Genomic DNA, 21,602 nt, shown 5'->3' with positions numbered 1-21,602 from the left:
TTCTTGTGCCACCAGACTCATAGCAGTAGAGAGGGAATATTTACTGTTTAACCCTGTTTCGCGGATGAGCTGATACGAGTCCGCCAATCATTGTTTACCTAACATACGGTGGCACAAGAATTTCACATAGCAAACTCAAGTGTTCGCTACATCTCTCATGGAGCGGTTCTTTTGCAAACCTCGAGGGGGTTACAAAGTGCGTAAGTGAAGCTTGAAGGGCAAAAAATGGTTCAAATGGCTCTGAGCACTACGGGACTCAACTTCTGAGGTTATTAGTCCCCTAGAACTTAGAACTAGTTAAACCTAACTAACCTAAGGACAACACACACATCCATGCTCGAGGCAGGATTCGAACCTGCGACCGTAGTGGTCTCGCGGTTCCAGACTGCAGCGCCTAGAACCGCACGGCCACTTCGGCCGGCCTTGAAGGGCACCTGGAGCAACATAATGGTTTTCTCCGTCAGTTCTTGGTACAAAAATTTTATGTTTGTTGGTGAAAACCAAACAAGTTGTCATTTACTCCAGTAATAATTATTTAGCACCAACCTGTCTTTCGATTTATTATGGCATCATAAGGAACAGCTGATACCAGGCAGCACGGAACTTGCATTCGGTTCCGGAGGGGAGAGGGGGGTGTATTCGCGGCAGCAAATAATTCGATGATGATTGAAAACTGCAGCAAGTGTTCCCGAAGTTCACGCGCAATTGTGTTGGTGCATAAGTGGCATTTTTCGATAAGCTTCACGTAAGAGAGACTTCATTTATCAATAATATGTTGTCCTTCTCTGTTTATTACAGTCTACTAACACCGGGGTAGCTTTTCGATTCCGCGACTGTGGAAATCACGTGGTTCTGAGGTGAAGAACTCATTGAGCCTTTTTCGAAGCGCATTTTCATCCGGAAACTAAGTTCCTTGAAAGCTGTTCTATAGCGGAAAACGTAAAAATCTGTGGGCGCAGTATCAGACGAACAAGGTGAGTGCGTAATGACTTCTCAAACCAACCCCTACAGCGTTTTTTGTTAGTCTAGCCGAATGCAGGCGGACGTTACGGTGGTCTATCTTCACTTCGAGCAGTCTTCCTGGTCGTTGTTCTTGGATTGTGTCTGCAAGACGTCTCAGCTGTTGACAATAAGTGTCAGCAGTGATGTTTATACGTTGGGGAAGCATTTCGCAGTACACCACACAATCGCTTTTCTACCAGATGCATAGCATTATCTTTTGTGGATACGCGCAAGTCTTTGTACGGGGAGCTGCTGCTTTGTTTGGACTCAGCCACTCTTTTCTTTTCATTATCTTTGCATAAAGACACCATTTCTTGTCGTCGATAACGATAAAGGATAGGAATGGTCGGTGTTTTTCACGAGCCAATTGATGACGAGCAAGCAAACATGTACTTATGGCCACCCAATGATTTTTGTGATTATATGTTAGAGCATGCTGTAGCCATACACCCAATTTTTGAACTTTCCCGCCCGCATCTCGTGCTCGTGCGGTAGCGTTCTCGCTTCCCACGCCCGGGTTCCCGGGTTCGATTCCCGGCGGGGGTCAGGGATTTTTCTCTGCCTCGTGATGGCTGGGTGTTGTGTGCTGTCCTTAGGTTAGTTAGGTTTAAGTAGTTCTAAGTTCTAGGGGACTGATGACCATAGATGTTAAGTCCCATAGTGCTCAGAGCCATTTGAACTTTCCCCGTTGCCTGCAAATGTCGCACCATGGTGGTGGAATGACCACAGTTCATTCATTTGCCAGTTCTCGAGTGGATCATTATGGATCAGCGCGTTTAAACTATCTTCATCAAACCCCGAAGAGCTTTCTGCGCGTGGAGAATCACTAATGTCCAAATGATGCTCCCCAAAGCCAGAAAACCGTTTAATTTCCAGTGGCATTATCTCAATACATGGCGCAAATGTTTCTGGATGCCTGCGCTGCTGTCACCCCTCTATTGATCGGAAACAGTGTAAGGTGGTAATATCATTTTGATATTTGTAAGAAGTCGATGTCCACGTCAGAGAGAGAGCAAGTTACATTAATGTTAAACTATCTTTGGCCTTGTTGTTGTACAAACTTTGCCTCTGCGCAATCTGATACATTCTTAGTTAAATTGTGATAGGTAATGGACGTATTCAGTAGTCTCTGTTGTCTTGCCCATTGTATATGTTAGATGAAAAAATATTTATTGTAAAGGACAGCAAGGATGAATTGTCAAAGGCGAAACGAATACGAAGAGAATTTTGAGGTAAGACTGCAGGTTCTAGGCGCTACAGTCTGGAGCCGAGCGACCGCTACGGTCGCAGGTTCGAATCCTGCATCGGGCATGGATGTGTGTGATGTCCTTAGGTTAGTTAGGTTTAATTAGTTCTAAGTTCTAGGAGACTGATGACCTCAGCAGTTTATTCGCATAGTGCTCGGAGCCATTTGAACCATTTATTTCAAGACTGCAGGACGGAGCAGCTAGTTTGTCGGAATGATTATTTCAGCTAGTCAACTTTGTCCACTTGCTCAGAGCTGAGAGAAAGACCACATTCCTGAGTCACGCATTAACATATCAACTGATTAAGCTGTTTGGTTTTGATAGAAATTCTCTGTTGAGATTATACCCTTTTTAAATCATTGCTCACTTTGTTATGCATAATATTGATCAATGTTATGTGTGAGGTTGAAGAGAAGTTTTACTCTGTCTTTTTGAATACATATTTCATTCTAAAACCATTGTCTTGGAATATCATTCCATAGGAGTAGTTATCCTCCCCATTCAAAAAAATGGCTCTGAGCACTATGGGACTCAACATCTTAGGTCATAAGTCCCCTAGAACTTAGAACTACTTAAACCTAACTAAACTAAGGACAACACACACACCCATGCCCGAGGCATGCGACCGTAGCAGTCCCGCGGTTCCGGACTGCAGTGCCAGAACCGCTAGACCACCGCGGCCGGCCCTCCCCATCCGATTTTTTAGAAAAGGTTCATTATTTCACATTACTACATTGCGGCATATGGTGAGCAATAGTCTTAATTTTGTTTGTAAATTTTATTTAAAAATGGAAATCTAGTTTAGCCTCTGCCTGCTTGCTGTTTGCTGTTGTGCTTTCGAGAAATGTGCAGCAATGTTGTCAAGACGAGAGGCAAGTGGAAATTTTGATTAGGGCCAGATAATTTTTTTACTTCAGTTGATCATTTAATATAATTACAAGTGGTATTCAGACCAATTACAGCTCTAATTAGTCAAATTAGGTTCTCTGTAGTCAAAGGTTAGCATACGAGTTTAAGTTGAATGACAGTTTGTTGGTCTATAGTTCTGGCAATACGTATACTTTTTTATAGAGTGGGAAGTAAATTTGGGCTAAATTTCATGCAGAAAGACATAGTGGCGAACTTACAGCAGAAGAAGTGTCGGAAATCGATTTCTTCACTTGGCACTCTATTTTCTAGCGTCCACAGCTTCACTCACTATCTCCAAATTACGAAATGACAACATGTAAACTGAAATAGCCAAAGTTAACTACAAATAAAAATGAGCATTGATAAATAAACTCACAGCAACCAGAATACCAACCTGCAAACAGAAACACTACCAAGTTAGGTACCCACCTAATACTAATGCAGCCGCACGCGATCAGCCGAGCGGTCTTAGGCGCTGCAGTCATGGACTGTGTGGCTGGTCCCGGCGGAGGTTCGAGTCCTCCCTCGGGCACGGGTGTGTGTGTTTGTCCTTAGGATAATTTAGGTTAAGTAGTGTGTAAGCTTAGGGACTGATGACCTTAGCAGTTAAGTCCCATAAGATTTCACACACATCTGAACACCTGAATACTAATGCAAAGCCATCTAGCTAGATCTGGCTCCCTGCTGGATCCAATTTTTGTAAACCAAGGTAGTGTGATTGCGCGCAATATAGCACTGTGATTCCAAAAAAAAGTAATGACTGGCTAAACGGCCGCTGTGCTGGAACGTTTTTCTAACGTGCATTTCTCGACATGTAGAGAGATTTTTCTTACGCCAGTATTGTCTGAATGGTTGAACCCGGACGCTTACTCGGCCTTCCTCGAATGCAAGATTTTTGCTTGGCGTGTCCTCGAATTTCAGTGACTTGTACGTTCAGTAGAACAGGCGGACCATCACTGCGCTGCTGCTTGTTCATTTCTTGCTTCACTGCCCGCCAAAGTGACGAAGAGTTGTCACAGCTTACCCTGATTACCACATTACAGGTAAATAAACTTTTCCATGACGGCAACGTACACCATTTGATAAAATCACAGATGTAAAGTTCAAAATAGGCATCTTTAGAACGTTCGTTGCCTGTGAAGGAAACGAGACACTCTCTCAGACCACTGGCAGCGTGCCCCCGTGACGTCACCCTCGTAGGCGTGCGTGCAACAAAGTGGTGCCGCCGCAGACCTTGTCTGTTGTCAGCCTGCCTTGCCGTGGGATGCTGGAACCCGCATCGAGCGTCTCATGGGCGTCCAGTCGTGCTGGAACACTTCCTGCTCGACCAGCGGCTTAGCACACTTTTGTTGTTGTTGTTTTACCTAAGATACCGTTCAGCCTGCCTTGGTGCTGCACGCGATGAAATTTGCCTTTCTTTTTTTTCCGACGTCCATGCAAACGCAGTAAACATATGCAAGTATACACAGACTGGGGAATGACCTTCAAGTGTTGTCCGAGGCAGGAATCCATAAATGTCAGCAGGTCATATGGCGCGTTTAGTCCAACGTCCGTCACGTGCACTTCTCTCTGGACGTTAAGTGATTTATAAATATGAGACTACGGTTCATACCGTATATGACTCGCCTAAGTGACACTGCCTATCTATCAGTCGTTGACATCTGAAAGTTTCGACTAGTTTCCTACAAGTTCATATTGAACATACAGAAATAATGAATTACGTAGTTTCTCAGCATAATGTGTCAACTGTCTATATGTGTTGTGTGGGTGACTGTTAACGAGTGCTTGTGCAGTACAGTACTGTGTTCCACCGTTACGGATGTTCATGGAAATAAAGGAAGTGGAAATGGTGAATTCGATGTTAACACACAGTCAGCTTCCAGCGCGCAATTAGGGAGAGACTAAAGACACCATCGACAGCTGGCGCGAAACGTCGTAAGTGGGTGACTTCCCTGCATCGTCACTTCTGGATGGTATGAGTTTTTCATCCTGAAGCAACCACAAAATTAACGGTTCAGTTACGATCCCAAGCTTTTAGCACGTCAATATAGGTGTATCAACAAATTTACCTTCTCTTCCAACGAACGTTGTGGTTGTTTCCTCCTCAAATGATGTCGCTGGTTTGTTATTCCTCCTCCCGTTGAAAGCAAATAGTGCAATGTACTTCGCTGCTACCACACTTAGTAAAATACTTCCAAACTGGGGATGGTATCATTCTGCTCTGCAATACAACTTAACGTCGAGGACGACAGCGAGAAGCAATCTTGTAGGCCACAGCACATGATCACCGGTATATTATTGTCTCTACAATGCTGTACCGACTCTTCTGCCATATGTTTGTTGCTGACACCTAACCGTAGGCGTTATTACTACTACTACACACATCTAAAAAGCTTGGCATCAACCCGGTTCCCAGAACTCCTAAAGATAGGCGTTAACTGTGGATATTGTATCACAGACACAGTCCCTTTCACTGTACAGAGATGTCACTAAACCCGCCCGAAGATGTAAACAACCATGCATTAGCAGAGCCTATTAGGCGGAGGGGGTCCGACAGCCGATCAGTTCCAGTCATTCCAAAAGGAAGAGGGTACACGGCTCGTGTTGTCTGGAGCTCAACCATGCCTAGACGGTCAATACCGCGGTTCGCTCGCGTCCGCATTGTTACTTTCTGTCAGGAAGGGCTCTCAACCAGGGAAGTGTCTAGGCGTCTCGGAGTGAACAAAGGCGATGTTGGTCGGAAATGGAGAAGATACAGAGAGACAGGAACTGTGGATGACATGCTCCGCTCAGGTCCCCCAAAGGATACTACTGTCTTTTCCCGGTTTACTCAATCCATATCCAGTACTCAGACTGTTCGTTCCAGTCTGCAGATCCTGCAGTTCTTCTAAACTTTCACTGAGAATAGCAGTGTCCTCAGCGAATCTTTATCACATCCTTTCACCTAGAATTTGAATATCACCTTTGAAACTTTCTTTTATTACCGTCATTGTTCTTCGAAGTATAGACTGAATAGTAGACGCGGCAGAGGGCATCTCTGTCTTACACCCTCTTGAATCCGATCACTTGTTCTTGGTGTTACGATCTTAGAGTTCCCTCTTGGTTCTTCTACATATTAAATGTTACCCGTCTTTCCCTCTTACTCCTATTTTTCCAAGAATTTCGAACACCTTTCAGCACTTTACATTCTCGAACTTTTTTCCTAGGTTCACAAATCCTATGAGTGTGTCTCGGTTTTTCTTCAGTCTTGCTTTCAATACGTAACAACAGATCCTCAGTTTTCCTTTCCATTCATCTGCGTATTATTCATGTCAGCAGCTTGGAAGCATGAACTGTTAAGCTGATTGTGTGATAATTCTCTGACTCAACTGCCCTTCCTGTGTTCAGAATTGTGTGGATGTTTTTCTGAAAGTCGCCAGTTTCACAGATCCCACACACCAACTTGAATAGTCCATTTGTTACGACTTCCCTCTAATGATTTTAGAAATTCCAATGAATGTGATCCATCCTTTCTGTCTTGTCTGATATCAAAACTTTTAGATCTCTTTTAAACTCTAGCTCAAATACTGGATCTTCTATGTCTTTCACATTGATTCCATTTTCTTCTTCTATAACATCATCAGACACACCATTCGGCAGCTCGTGGTCTAGTGGCTAGCGTTGCTGCCTCTGCATCAGGGGGTCCCAGGTTCTATTCCCGCTCAGGCATGGGATTTTTCTCTGCTCGGAAGCTGGGTTGTAGTGTTTTCCTCATCATTTCATCGTGATCATCATTGGGGAAAGTCGCTAAATTGGACTGTGTAAAGATTGGGGCTGATGACCGCTCAATTGAGCGCCCCACAAACCAAAAACCAAACCAAACATCAGACACGCCTTCCACCTCATAGTGGCCTTCAGTGTACTCTTTACACCAATCTGCTCTCTCATCTGCGTTGAACCGTGAAATTCCTGTAGCACTATTACGGTTGCTGCAGATGCTCTTAATTTCACAGACAGTCGTTTTGACTTTTTTTACATGCTAAATCAGTCCTTCTACCATTTCTTTCTCGATTTCTTCACATTTTTCCTGCTACCATTTCGCTTTGACTGCCCTAACGGACTTATATTGCTGTATGCCTCTCTGAACAATTTTAAAATTTCTTGTGTTATGCAACGTTTCTTCGCAGTTACCGTCCTTACATCTGTGTTTAGCTGTGAAACATCTGTGATTGCCCTTTTTAGAGAGATATCCATTCCACTTCAACTGTACTACCCACCGAACTACTCATGAATACGGTCCTTATACCCTCATAGAACTTGAAGCGTATCTCTTCATTCCTTAATACTTCCGTATCCCACTTCTTTTCTCATTGTTGTTCCTGACTAGTGCCTTAAACTTCAGGCTACTCTTCATCACTACTGAATTGTGATCTAAGTATATATCTGCTCCAGGTTATGCCATACAATCCAGTATCTGATTTCGGAATCTCTGCCTGACCATGATGCAATCTAACTGAAATCTTTCCGTATCACTCGGCCTTTTCCAAGTATACCTCCTCCTCTTGTGATTCTTGAACAGAGTATTCGCTATTACTAGCTGAAATTTATTGCAGAACCCAATCAGTCTTTCTCCTCTCTCATTCTTAGCGCCAAGCCCATATTCCCCAGTAACCCTTTCTTCTAATCCTTCCCCTGCAACCGCATTTCAGTCACCCGTGACTATTGGATTTTAATTTCTCTTTACATATTGAATTACCCGTTCAATATCCTCAAATACTTTCTCTATCTCTTCATCTTCAGTCTGCGACGTCTACAAGTATACCTGAACTATTGTTGTCGGTGTTTGTTCGCTGTCGATTCTAATGAGAACAACCCTTTACTAAAGTGTTCACAGTATCTCACTCTCTATCCTACCTCCTTGTTCGTAATGAACCCTACCCCCGTTATACAATTTTGTACTGCTTTTGATATTACCATCTGACCATAATTCCTTATTTTCTTTCAATATCAGTTCACTGAGCCCCATTGTATCTAGAGTGAGCTTTTGCACTTGCACTTTACAGAATTTCTAGCTTTCCTACTACGTTCAGACTTCTGACATTCCATACTCCAACTTGCAAACATTCATTCGTTGGTAATTCCATTTTTTTCTTATAATGAGTATATGCCTACATATCTGCGTAGTTTTGAAAAGCGAAGAGCTTTAGCTTTTTAGGATTCCGTGCATCAATCTGTAATACGGAACCCTTACAGAATAGCTTTGTTACCCATCCCTCCGTCCGTCCGTCCGACTGTTAAGAACCCCTTTTCTCAGGAACAGATGGATTCATGTCACATATTAAGGTCTATGGTCCCTTGCTGGTGTAAAAATGTTGAGCTTCTAAGTAAATGTGGTCATAATATATGGCCATTTATGTAACAAGTTTTGAAACGCGCAGACTCACTCAACAAACCTCGTTGGATACTTCCCGTTGATCTCGAATCATGAAATTTGGCATGAAGCAATGGTTCACACAACAAGTAGAGGAAAAATCAAAAAATTCTTAATTTGTAAATATATAACGCGAAATTTTTGTTTTTCATTTTTATAGATCTGTCTATCTCTCCGTCCGTTAAGACCCCTTTTCCTCAGTAGCGGGCCGTCGCATTGAGTTCACATTGATGTCACATACTAACGTTGTAACGTTGTTGCTTTAATTTGCTATGAAAGCGGTGCTGATAGACAATAAAAGCGGGTTAAAAGCTGTGAGCTGTCTGGGGAAGTTAACCTTGCATTACTGAGCAACTGTTTCACCAGGTATCCAGTCTAGCTTACCAAATTCCCAACCAGACTAACATTAATTATAATCTTTTAATAGTCATACGACAACCGGTGAGATATATATATATATATATATATATATATATATATATATATATATATATATATATATATATATATATAAGAGAATTTAAATAAAAATAAATAAATCAGTTTATATTTGGAAATTTATTTTAACATTGATCATTGAAATTTCAGCATATTAAACTTAAGTCATAACTAAGCTGGTGCCTTATTTACGATCGTGTAAATGTGAGTTTGTAATCTTACGGAACACAACAAATAGGGAGCCAAGATTGGGAGACTACAAACAACACTGCATTCAAAAAATAACACACGAAGAACGTTGAAACATATGCAAAAGGAAATTAACCACAACCAACCGATTCAATTTTCACCCAAAGAAGTTACGTTCGTAACACAATTCTGTCCGTCATGTAATTACCACACACTGGTATACTAAATTCATACTAACTCTCTGTGAAAATTTCCCGAAAAGAATAGCTCAGGGCTACTTTGATGATTACACCATATGCTTCAAGTGGTCAACTTGGTTTACACAAGGCGTGTAACTCCACAATAATTTTGATAATTAAAATAAATTAGATCGAAAAGCAATTTACAAAATAAAAATCTCGAACTGGTTACTAACGTCTTACTATTAACCTGATGGGTCAAACAATTGTATAAGCACGTGGTACTGGTCTCACAAAGTACACCCCACGTGGGTTGAACATAAAGAAAAGTTGCTATATTGAAAAATATTGTCAAGACGAGACGTCATAATCTCACGCACTTTCGCATTTAAGATTGATGATCTTAGTTAGAGTTACTGATCAACACGTGGTTCCACTTTACTCACAAAGTAGTGACAAAGCAACTACTGGAAGATATTCTGAACTTCACACTCGAAATACACTGCGTTGCAATTTAAGATAACATTAGATATTTTAGAGCTAAACCTGAAATAAAGGTGATTAAATTTTCAGTTAGGCTGAACTTAAGAAACCCATTGTCCTACGGACTTAGCAGACACGCGCTTAGGCGGAGATCTTACCACTTCAGACGCTCGCCACGGACGGACTGCCCTGGTCCCTTCCTGAGGGTGGGTCCCAAATACAAACGGAAGTGGCCAGAGGGGCAGCTTCCTATACGAACATGACAAGGGACGGACAGGACCACACTAAGGATAGAAACCTCTTTCCTTTTAGAAAGCGTAGCTACCTGTTCCGACGTTGGTCCTACTGTTCTCTAGCAGACAGGCTTGTCTGCTACCCTCAAGCATGCAACTAGAAATACATTTGCTCATTCATCCTCTCACACAGAAGGGAAGGGGAATGACAGTATCTTATCATATACAGTATATAAAAGAAAGCGGATGTAGGTTCCGTATGAGACTGTGTGACATGAATTACATATAAACTGTGTTTTAAAGTGTAGTAGTGTGACAGATCGTTCTTGTTTATGTGTAAAAGTAACACGTTCCACTACTCAGTCTCCTCCCAGATAGTCAGAAACGCCACAGTAAATTTAGAAGAGGAATTTATGCCGTAAATGGCAACATATTTCAGAAATTAACATGAAAGGAATCCAACAGAGACCTTTCAACGTCTACTGTCCTTTCGCGGTGTAAAACGTTTAAGCTGCCAAGTTAATACAATCAAAAGACCCGGTCATGTTTGTTAAAGTTTTTTATACTCAAAAACTCACTCATCAAAATATGCAGGGTACTTCCCATTGACACAAATTGGCTTGACGCAAGGTTTCACACTGCAAGTAAGTGAAAAAATCGGATGTTTGTAAATTTTTAACTATATCACATGAAAAAATATTTCTTTTGTCAGTCGTTGTCCGACTTGAAACTTAAAAAATTCTCGAATGTCCTGTAATTAACGGGATCGATATCTTGCCCCTATCGATGTCGATAACAGGCAAAACCCGTCGAGATTAACGACTTCCGGGATGGATGATGAATTGTCTATACACATAACTAAATTGTTACGGAATACTCAGCGCGTGATGCCTGCTTGCACGTGCCCACTCTGGATTTGTACTGCAACGTTTTTTTAAAAACCGTTCCAGAAATTGTAGTTTTGAAAAGACACCAATCTGTAGACTTGTTCTGTAGCTCTCAGAGCCAAGTCACCAGCGAGGACAATATTGGACATTGGCCTGTTGTTACTGCGAAGAGAGGCAGATGAAAAATGCCGAACTGCAAGGGATGTAAAGCAGCAGTCAGCGTGAAGTATAATGTTCGATCATTCTTCGAAAAAAAAAACTGTTTTCTGAACTTTGACAAAAAAAGGAATTATACAGTTTAAACCTAACAATCTGTTGTGAATTTTAATATTCCAGAGAAGTATATCTGTGCTTATTCAGTAGCCTACATTTAACTGATCTATATATTTAAATTACTGCTGTAACAAACATGTAAGACTACAGAATATGTTAATAGGAATAATACGTATTTTTTATCAGAATACCTTTATTGTGAACCTTATTGCTTAATTCACGGACGGAAAAAAATTTCGCAACACCAAGACAGCGTTGGGCGACATAAACGAAAGTTGGTATGTGTCTTTCTGCATCTGAAAGTTCAAATTACGCGCCAGTGGCATAGGAATGGCGGTAGTAATGTCACTATGAGGATGGAAATCATGTTTGCATTAAATATTCCGGTCGTGAGCGTTAGTTGCCTTGGAGACTGGATGTGGTGAGGTGATACTAGCCAAGAATGCCCTGAAGGTGACAGAGACGCCATTATCAACACATCAATGAGTTTAAATGTGTCGTGTGGCAGGGCTATGAGGAGCTGGATGCTCCTTCTGTGACACTGCAGAAAGACTTGGCAGGAACGTAGCCACTGTACATGGCTGCTGGCAGCGGTGGTCACAAGATTGTATAGTCGCAAGATGACTGAGCACCGGACGGCCACGTGGCACTGCTGGCGTAGGACTCTGGCACAGTGTACTGCCTCTACAGCAACGATCTGAGCAGCAGTTGGCACCACAGTCACACAGTGGACGGTTGTTGTTGTTGTTGCTGTGGTCTTCAGTCCAGAGACTGGTTTGATGCAGCTCTCCATGCTACTCTATCATGTGCAAGCTTCTTCATCTCCCAGTACCTGCTACATCCTTCTAAATCTGCTTAGTGTATTTATCCCTTGGTCCTCCTCTACGATTTTTACCCTCCAAGCTGCCCTCCAATACTAAATTGGTGATCCCTTGATGCCTCAGAACATGTCCTACCAACCGATCCCTTCTTCTAGTCAAGTTGTGCCACAAACTCCTCCCCAATTCTATTCAATACCTCCTCATTAGTTATGTGATCTACCCATCTATGTGTCGTGTGGCAGGGCTATGAGGACGGTTACAAATCGGTTACTTCAAGTACAGGTCCGAGCCAGGCGCCTTGTAGCGTGCTTTCCACTGACCCCAAACCATCACCATTTGAGACTTCAGTGGTGTCAATCGACAGCTCATTGGAAGGGAGGGCGGCGGTCTGGTGTGTTTTGTGATGAAAATTTCTTCTGCCTCAATGCCATTAATGGCCATTTATTGGTTAGAGGGAGGCCCGTTGAAGATCTGCAACCAAATGGTCTACGCGTTAGGCACACTGGACGTACACCTTGGATTATGGTCGGAGTTGCAATTCCATATGACAGCAGGAGCGCTCTTTTGGTTAACCCACGCACCCTACCTGCAGATTTGTTCGTCAATCATGGTGGTTCGACCTGTTGTACTGCCTTTTATGAACAGCGTTTCAGAGCGTGTTTTCCAACAGGATATCGCTTGCTCATATACCCAGTTTGCTCTACAGGGTATCGGCATGGTGCATAGGCCTGCTCAATCACCAGAGCTGTCTGCAGTCGAGCACATACGGAACATCATCGGACCACAAACAACATTAACTGCAACAGGCATGGAGCTTCATTCGACAAACCGACGTCCGGCACCTGTACAACACAAAGCATACACGTTTGCATGATTGCAGTCATCATTCTGGTGGTTACATCCGTTGTTAATATACCGGCATTGCAAACTTGCAAATGACTTGTTTCGCTGTTACATTAACCTTTGATCTTGTAATTTCAGTGACTTAAATATGTTACCTAGACAAATGTATTTTAGAAATGTCGTTGCTCTACATGACTTATTTTTGTTTTAGCTATTTTTTACTCTACATTACTTATTTTAGCTATTTTTTCCGTGTGTGTAATTCTGTCCTTAGAAGGATAGCGTTTGAAAATATTTACTGTAATGCATACATCGACAGATAAGCGCAAGTGGAGATATTTCAGGCGCCAAAAGCGCTAGCTTTATTACGACTGTTTGCTTTCAGATTTCTACGTATTTGTTCGAGACGATTAGAAAGGTCGTCATCCCCTCGGATTTTCCGGCGTCGCTGACCGCCAAATAGGCGCCTGCCCGCCATGTTGGGCAATCGCACTCCGATACACTTGTCGCGGGCGGGCCTGCGGGGTGAGCCGAAAGTAAACGCTAGGCGCAGCTGTTTTCCCACGGCGCACGGTGGGGGCGTGGCCGGCGTGTTTGGGCGCGGATACCGCGCACAGAGGGGCCGTTGTGCGCCAAGTTCACGGAGAAAGGCCGACCTCACGTGCCCGTCTCTCGGAAAGCGGGCCTCAGTCTCCTTATCTGCCGTCACGTCTCGCTGTTTGCCACGGCCGCCGCCAGCAACGTACTGTCTCGCTCCAATCTCTCCGCTCAGGGTGAACAAACAAGCACCTTGGGTATCCTCGCCCGTGCTCTGACAGGCTCTCCAGCCCTTTGCGGGACAGAGTATTGCAGTGGATTTTTTTGATGCCAACAGTGGTAACACCGTCTCTCGCCAGATCTCCGTCGTTAAGCGCTGTCGGGCTTGGCTAGCACTTAGATGGATGACCGTGCTGGACTGCCGAGTGCTGTTGGCATGTGGGATGCACTCAGCCCTTGTGAGACCAATTGAAGAGCTACTTGACGGCTCCGGTCACGGAAACTGACAAAGGACCTGAAAGTGGTGCACTAACCACATGCCTAACATTCTGCGTGGTGTCTGCCTGTTCTAAGTCGTGTCTCCCTACCACTTTCGCGCAACGACGCTCTGAGCGTGTTTTTTTAGGGAATTGACTAGTTTGAACCTGGGACCTGTTGCTGGTAAGGAGACGCCAGACCACACATGACATGTAGAGTTCAGAAGAGTTCAGTGAGACTAGCAATGATATAATCAAATACTTAATGATTTCAGCGTCAGATCCACTGCACTCCCTGTAAAATAATCTTAATACTAACTAAATTTAGTGGAAGGGGTTCAAGGCTTTCCTATTTTTAGTTAGCTGGTAAAATAACGTCGAAAAAGCAGTTTACCGTGGAATTTTTATTCTACTCACAAAACATTGTTTATAAATTATGCTATTGATAAAAGGATATATTTTAATACAGGATGATAAAAACCAACTGCGTTCAACAAAAATGTGAACGAATATTCCCTGAATGGGTTTCCAAGTTCTATAATGGATCGAAGGATGACCTAAGCCATATCACATCTATAATCTAGGTTTAAATTAAGTTTCACAAAAGAGAAAACTATCAAAAATGGTCTAGAGTAACCCTCAGTTATCTTTAATTACTTATTTAACTTGTCGTAAATTACAGTGGCTGATGTGGCTTCTCAATAATTATATAACAGAAAAATCATAGCGTTTCAGATTTTAACTTCAAGTAGCAAATGTGAATACCACGAAGTTTAATTGACGATCGAAACTAGTATTATGTAAAAAGGGGATGTAACAGATGAGACTTCTGCAGTTCTGAGTGAAGCCTTATGCGCTCTTATGCAGCATCGTGTGCGTTCATTACCTTGTCGGTGGTTAGGCAGTGTCAAGGACGGCTGGCGGCGCAGCTCCACACACCTCGCCATCTCGGTAGCAACTTTCTTGAACTTATCCTTACTACTGTTTACCGAAGTTGGTTTAAGAAAAAGGTATCTGGCTGTGTTTTCAACTGACCAACCAGCGTCTCAATGTTAACCTTAAGCTCTGCCTACAAAAATTCTGTCTATCCAATGAGGAACGTTATACTTTTCGTGGTGGGGCAATGTTTTTAATGTTTGCTACGTAACAGAGACGCGTATAGTCTCACGTTAAAACTTGCAGCTGGTGTTGCCCTTTTAGTGTTATCGTAAGATCTATACTCATGTCCATTATAATTATCCGGGCTGTTATGCCGTGGTCGGTTGATGACCACGGCATAACAGCCCGGATAATTATAATGGACATGATATTTCCGGCCGTGAAAGTTTACATTTTAGTATAAGATCTATACTGTTCTTCTGGAGGGCTCTATCTTTTAACATGGGCTGGGGGGTGGACCTCTTGGTGGTCCACCGGGGATGCGGGTGTCCCATTGTCCCGCTCTTATCGTAGGGCCTTCTAGCCTAAACGGCTCTGCTCTCGGCTTCCGTTCTCGTTTCAACTCTCGGAACTGCGTCTGTTTCACGGTGGGAAGGTATGACATGCATTTAGACGTTCTTGTGTTACTCTGTGGTATTCCATTTGCTCACTCGTTGACTTTATTACTTTGGTTAATTTAATGTCACAATTTATTCGGAGCTATGTGACATATTGACGGATTTGCTATCATGTCAGGGTGTTAGATTTGCCTGACACCTTATAAGTGACACCTATCGGCTGAGGATGACATGGGGTCTGTCGGCACCGGTGGTCCTTCCGAGGCCTGTTCAGACGGAGTTTAATTTAGTTTTACCATTTGCAGCCATCTTTGCAAAGGACAAATTGTTTTAGTTCAAGTTTCCATCGATATCGTGGGTCCATGAAGACGGGCCAAAAACCTCATAACTGATTGGGAAGGATAAACTAGCCGTGATGTTATTCAGGAACGAACTGCAGCAAATGCTGAGTGCCCCGTGGCAATAACGTAACAGGAGACAATCTGAGTAGCCGTCTTAGATTGTTTGCAAATGATGCTGTCATTTGCCGTCTTGTAAACTCATCAGATGATCAAAACGACTTGCAAAATGATTTAGATAAGATATCTGTATGGTGCGAAAAGTTGCAATTGACCCTGAATAAAGAAAAGTGTGAAGTTATTCACACGAGTACTAAAAGAAATCAGCTAAATTTCGATTACGCGATAAGTCACACAAATCTGAAGGCTGTAAATTCAATTAAATACTTAGGGTTTACAATTACAAATAACCTACATTGGAACGATCACATAGATAATATTGTGGGTAGAGCAAACCAATGACTGCGATTCATTGGCAGGACACTTAGAAGGTGCAACAGGTCTACCAGAGAGACTGCTTACACCACGCTTGTCCGCCCTATTCTGGAGTATCGCTGTGCGGTGTGGGATCCGCATCAGGTGGGACTGACGGATGACATTGAAAAAGTACAAAGAAGGGCAGCTCGTTTTGTATCATCGTGAAATATGGGAGATAGTGTCACAGACATGATACGTGAATTGGAGTGGCAATCATTAAAACAAAGGCGTTTTTCGTTGCGACGGGACCTTCTCATGAAATTTCAATCACCAGTGTTCTCCCCCGATTGCGAAAACATTCTGTTGGCACCCACCTACGTAGGGAGAAATGATCATCACGATAAAATAAGAGAAATCAGGGCCCGCACAGAAAAATTTAAGTGCTCGTTTTTCCCGCGTGCCGTTCGAGAGTGGAACGGTAGAGAGACAGCTTGAAGTTGGTTCATTCAACCCTCTGCCAGGCACTTTATTGTGAGTAGCAGCGTAATCACGTAGATGTAGATGTAGATGTAGGTATCCTTTTTTGGAATAGCAGATGACACATTTCTGTATGAGTAAGTGTTGTTCGACAGCATCTGTAGCATAGTCATATCTGGATAGAATCTTATTCTGCAGCAAAGACTGCAGTGTGTGATTTGCAGGGGGGGATGGGGGGATTTCCTCCCCTCTGCATCATACCATCCCCTCCTCTGGTTTTAGTTTATGCATCCTAACCTGAGATGTTTATTTCCCACGCACTGGAGTAAAACTTTACATACAATTTAAATTTGTGGAACCGAACACTGAAAGCTTTTAATAAGTCTTACTATTAATACGTTTTAGTTTTCTGTCATCAGAATAGGTACAACTTTTCACAAATGTGCCTCTACTTTTTGAATTCCCCTCGTATAACTGTACCCGTATGTAGATGATTTTGTAAATAAGGTTTACCTATAATGTACTTTTAAAGATATAACAAGGGATGGCTTTTGTGATAGTGCATGCGCGTCAATAGTGAGTTTCGGCATTAACATCTATTTATAAATAGCTGTTTAACCATGCGTAACGCCACTGTCCAAGCTAGTAACATATATAATTCTACTAACCCCCTAAGACATCCCCCCCCCCACTGGTAAAAGCACAAATCGCACCCTGAAAGACTGACAATAGAGAATTATGAAACTGCGCCCTTACCTACACCCAGGCCTAAAGGACGGTTCAGCTGTAAGCACGACTGCAGTTAGTCAGTTCATACAAGTAGCTTGGAGCGTAAAAATCTGTTGTAAAATGCAGTGGAACCATCACATGGGTTCAGTAATACGTTGGCTTGTATTTCGAGAGTTAGGCATCGTAACTACTGCTTCACAGTACATTTTTTCCCTTGTTACGTTTGTAGTAAATAATCCATTGCAGTTCAAAAAGAACAATTTTGTCCATAATTAAAATATCAGGAGAAAAAATTACATTCATCATTCATTATATCAGATTAACGTTCTATTTAGCACAAGGAGTGATGCACAGTGCTGCCGGAAAAGGAAAGGAAGAATTCCTTTTGTTCCTTTGTACTCTGTAAACGGTTGTGTGTAGAAACAACTAATTCCAAACCGAACTCCGTCCAACAGGCCTCGGAGGCCTAACGGTACTGACCGATAGCCGTGTGATCTTGAGCCAATATGCATCACTGGATGCGAATATGGAGTGGCGTGTCTTCCGCACACTTTTCTGCTGGCTGTCCTTAGTTTTCGTGACCGGAATCACTAACTCACACCAGTATTAAAAATGAAAAAAAAGGCTCAACACCTTGTAAGCCTTCAGCATACAGCCTTATTTACATATGAATGTGTAACGTGGCTGTAAACTGTATCGTTCCACGTTATTGCGATTAAGGGCACAATTGAATCGTATAACGTCAAACTCACTAACTGAAGTAAATGAAAAACTTCAATGTATCAAGTTGAAACGTCCCCTTTGAACAATTATACAGGACTGAGCTTAAACTGACACACAATATTTTTAGCGCAACGCAATCTGACTTTCAGAAATCCCTACAAAAGAATGGCCCTGACTAACATTAACCTATGCGTTTCACAAATCGCTTACCTCACAAAAATCTTTGTTACTCGAACTACTGCAATACAGCGAGCGCCACTACTGCCAGCTAAATAAAAGATTCAAACTACTAAAGGCACTAACTACTGACAGGCATAGTTAGCAAATGAAAGATTTTAATAGAGAACAAACAATGTATTTACCTTAATAATCATAATATATATGCCATCCAGTCTTACAAATTTCAAATCTCCGCCATTTCTTTCCCCACGTCCACCACTGCTGGCGGCTCACCTCCAACTGCGCAACGCTACGCGCTGTTCACATCCAGCTGCCGCTGCCCAACGCTACAATGGCAGACAACAATGCAAACTAGCCACAGACTGCACACAGCACAGCCAGTGATTTTCATAAAGAGCGCTACGTAACGTTGCCAATAAGAAAACATATCCAGCCTACTTACAAAGTCTCTGTAAATCCATCTTTTCAGAGATGGTTGCGGGTCTCGGCTGTTCGCTACAGGATGCCAAATCAAATACCTTTCAGCTGTCTAATTTCCAAGCTTATTTTATTTGGCTACTAGCTTTGGCGATTTACTTCGCCTTCTTGAAGTGATCGCTGTAGCAAGCAGAAATCTACAGATACAAGTATTTGAATGCCGGCCCCTATTTTGACCGGGTCCGTGGTTGGAATCTTCCTATACCTCGATCGGGGGCCTGAAGATGGCGTAGTAAATCACCGAAACTGGTAGCCAAATAAAATGTTTGGAAATTAGAAGGCTGAAAGATGTTTCATTTGACACCCTTCAGTTTGTCAATGAAAGACTTTTGTTATAAAACGTTGGTACGGTCTATGCTGGAGCGTTGCTGACCTGTACAAACAATGGTGGTACAGGCTCGTTGGAGAGTGTCACAGAAATTCTGAAAAATTTGACAGCCAAATGAAGAAAATGCTAAAAGTCTAGCCATTATCTAAGGCAAATCAGAATTTTACGCTCCTTTGACAACGACGTCATTACAGTGGAAGTTGAAGACAAGACTGCAGCCATCGTGGCCTCTACTTAAAATTTAGGAAATCTGCTGCCACAATTTTCGTTCAACCGTTTTCTGACTAGTTTTTGCAGCCCGTCAAGATTTTCTCTCTTCTGCCAAACCATTCATCTTGGGGCTGCTCCTACCTGTTGTAACTCTCTGTTTTTCCCGCTTAATTTTCTGCATTTTTCTGTAACACCACCTTTGAGATGCGTTGTATCTCTTCTTTTCCAGTTTGCCCATACTCTATGACCCCATTCCACACACCTCCGGGCTCCAGACGTGCATCCTCCGCAACTCTTTCTGAAAACAAGCACTATGTTGGATACTAGCAGGCTTCTTTTGGCAAGGAGTGCTCTTCTTTCCTGTGGTAGTCTTCTTTTACGTTCTCCATCTTGCGTCTGTCATTTATTGAATAACACGGTTGCAGAATTTATTCAAATCATCCACTCCATGGGCACTAGTTCTTATGAGAAGTTTGTCGTCAATCTCATTTCTGCTCTTCATCAACTTTTTCGTCATCCTTTTATTTACTCTGTGCTCAGTAGACTGCCAGTGTCTTTCAACAGGTCAAACAATTTCTCCCCACTTTCTCACTCTGAAAGGTGATTACAATAGCATCAGTGAATTACACTAAGAGGAAGAAAAAAAAAAAAAAAGGACAGCGTACCACGAAAGAATTATCCAAATGGAAATTGGTAGATATGTACATGTACGGACAAACAGATGAGTGAAATTTCAGAAAAATTACATGATTTATCCAAGAGAAAGAGTTTACCAAATCGAAGAAGTCAGTAACGTGTTGGTACAACCGACACCCCCGGGATAACAAGGCCGCCCAGCAGTGTTACTGACGTCACACTAAGCGACCCATAGCCGACGCAGCAGTCCACGGACACCTCCGTACAGACGCGCCTGATGCTAACGATCTTCTGTCCGTCATACAGAAAGGAGCGAACTATAATTCGAACCAAAGACCAAATTATATATATTCTTGTAAACAGCATAAAGGTTCATAACGAAATACCGATTACATATACGGGCAGGAATAGGTTCTAGAACTCCTCTGAAAAGTGTTTATCTTCAGTACCAGAATGAACATCAAATTGTCAGGTTTTCTAAATAGAAAAGCACTTTGTTAGTAACAGACAGCAATAATGAGACTTGCAGTTGGTGATTTCTACGTGGAAAAGGAAATAAGCTGTAGAGAGATTGAAAATGGTAAGTAAAGAGAGCCTCAGCCTTTTGCTCACGTTCTTACATGTAATGCACTTCGTTGTTTTTCATTTCCTTACCTTTCATAAAATTTTTAATATTGTTTCAAGAAATGTATCGCCCTTCCAGTGGTTGCTTTGGGGACCGCTGGCTTGCGATAGACGATGCTGCGTATGATTGGAAGTGTCTTTACTTACCACTTACCTAGGTAGACCACTCACACTATAATCCAGATGATCACCCGATTGGCTCTACACATCTCATTTTATTTAGCTCATTTTTCGTTTTCTTTTATTACAGATACCTATAAAAACGAGTACTCTTGGTTTTCATCTCGTTACAAGTGAGGGATCGGAGCAAATATAGAAGTTGCGTCACTGGACGACGCATATACTACACCGAATTATGAGTGAGCAGAGTGAATAAGAACTACACAGTGAATATTTCGGAGGTTATTCAAGGATATTTTTTGAGAACTTAGATGTGAGTAACCTGTGGTCTCCAGTTACTCGTTACACACTCTCCGTCTTCAGGCCATGAGGGGCCTACCGGTACCATCCGACCGCCGTGTCATCCTCTGAGGACGATGCGGTTAGGAGGGGCGTGGGGTCAGCACACCGCTCTCCCGGTCGTTATGAGGGTATTCTTGACCGAAGCCGCTACTGTTCGGTCGAGTAGCTCCTCAATTGGCATCACGAGACTGAATGCACCCCGAAAAATGGCAACAGCGCATGTCGGCCTGGATGGTCACCCATCCAAGTGCCGTCCACGCCCGACAGCACTTAACTTCGGTGCTCTCACGGGAGCCGGTGTATCCACTGCGGCAAGGACGCTGCCACTCGTTACTCAGTAATTGTATTTTTGGATGAGATTTTCACTCCGCAGTGGGGTGTGCGCCGATATGAAAATAGTTCAAATGGCTCTGAGCACTATGGGACTTAACATCTATGGTCATCAGTCCCCTAAACTTAGAACTACTTAAACCTAACTAATCTAAGGACATCACACACATCCATGCCCGAGGCAGGATTCGAACCTGCGACCGTAGCAGTCGCGCGGCTCCGGACTGAGCGCCTAGAACCGCTAGACC

This window comes from Schistocerca cancellata, chromosome 2 (genome assembly GCF_023864275.1).
Source record: "Schistocerca cancellata isolate TAMUIC-IGC-003103 chromosome 2, iqSchCanc2.1, whole genome shotgun sequence".
Taxonomy (NCBI): domain Eukaryota; kingdom Metazoa; phylum Arthropoda; class Insecta; order Orthoptera; family Acrididae; genus Schistocerca; species Schistocerca cancellata.
This window is presented reverse-complemented; position numbering follows the sequence as displayed.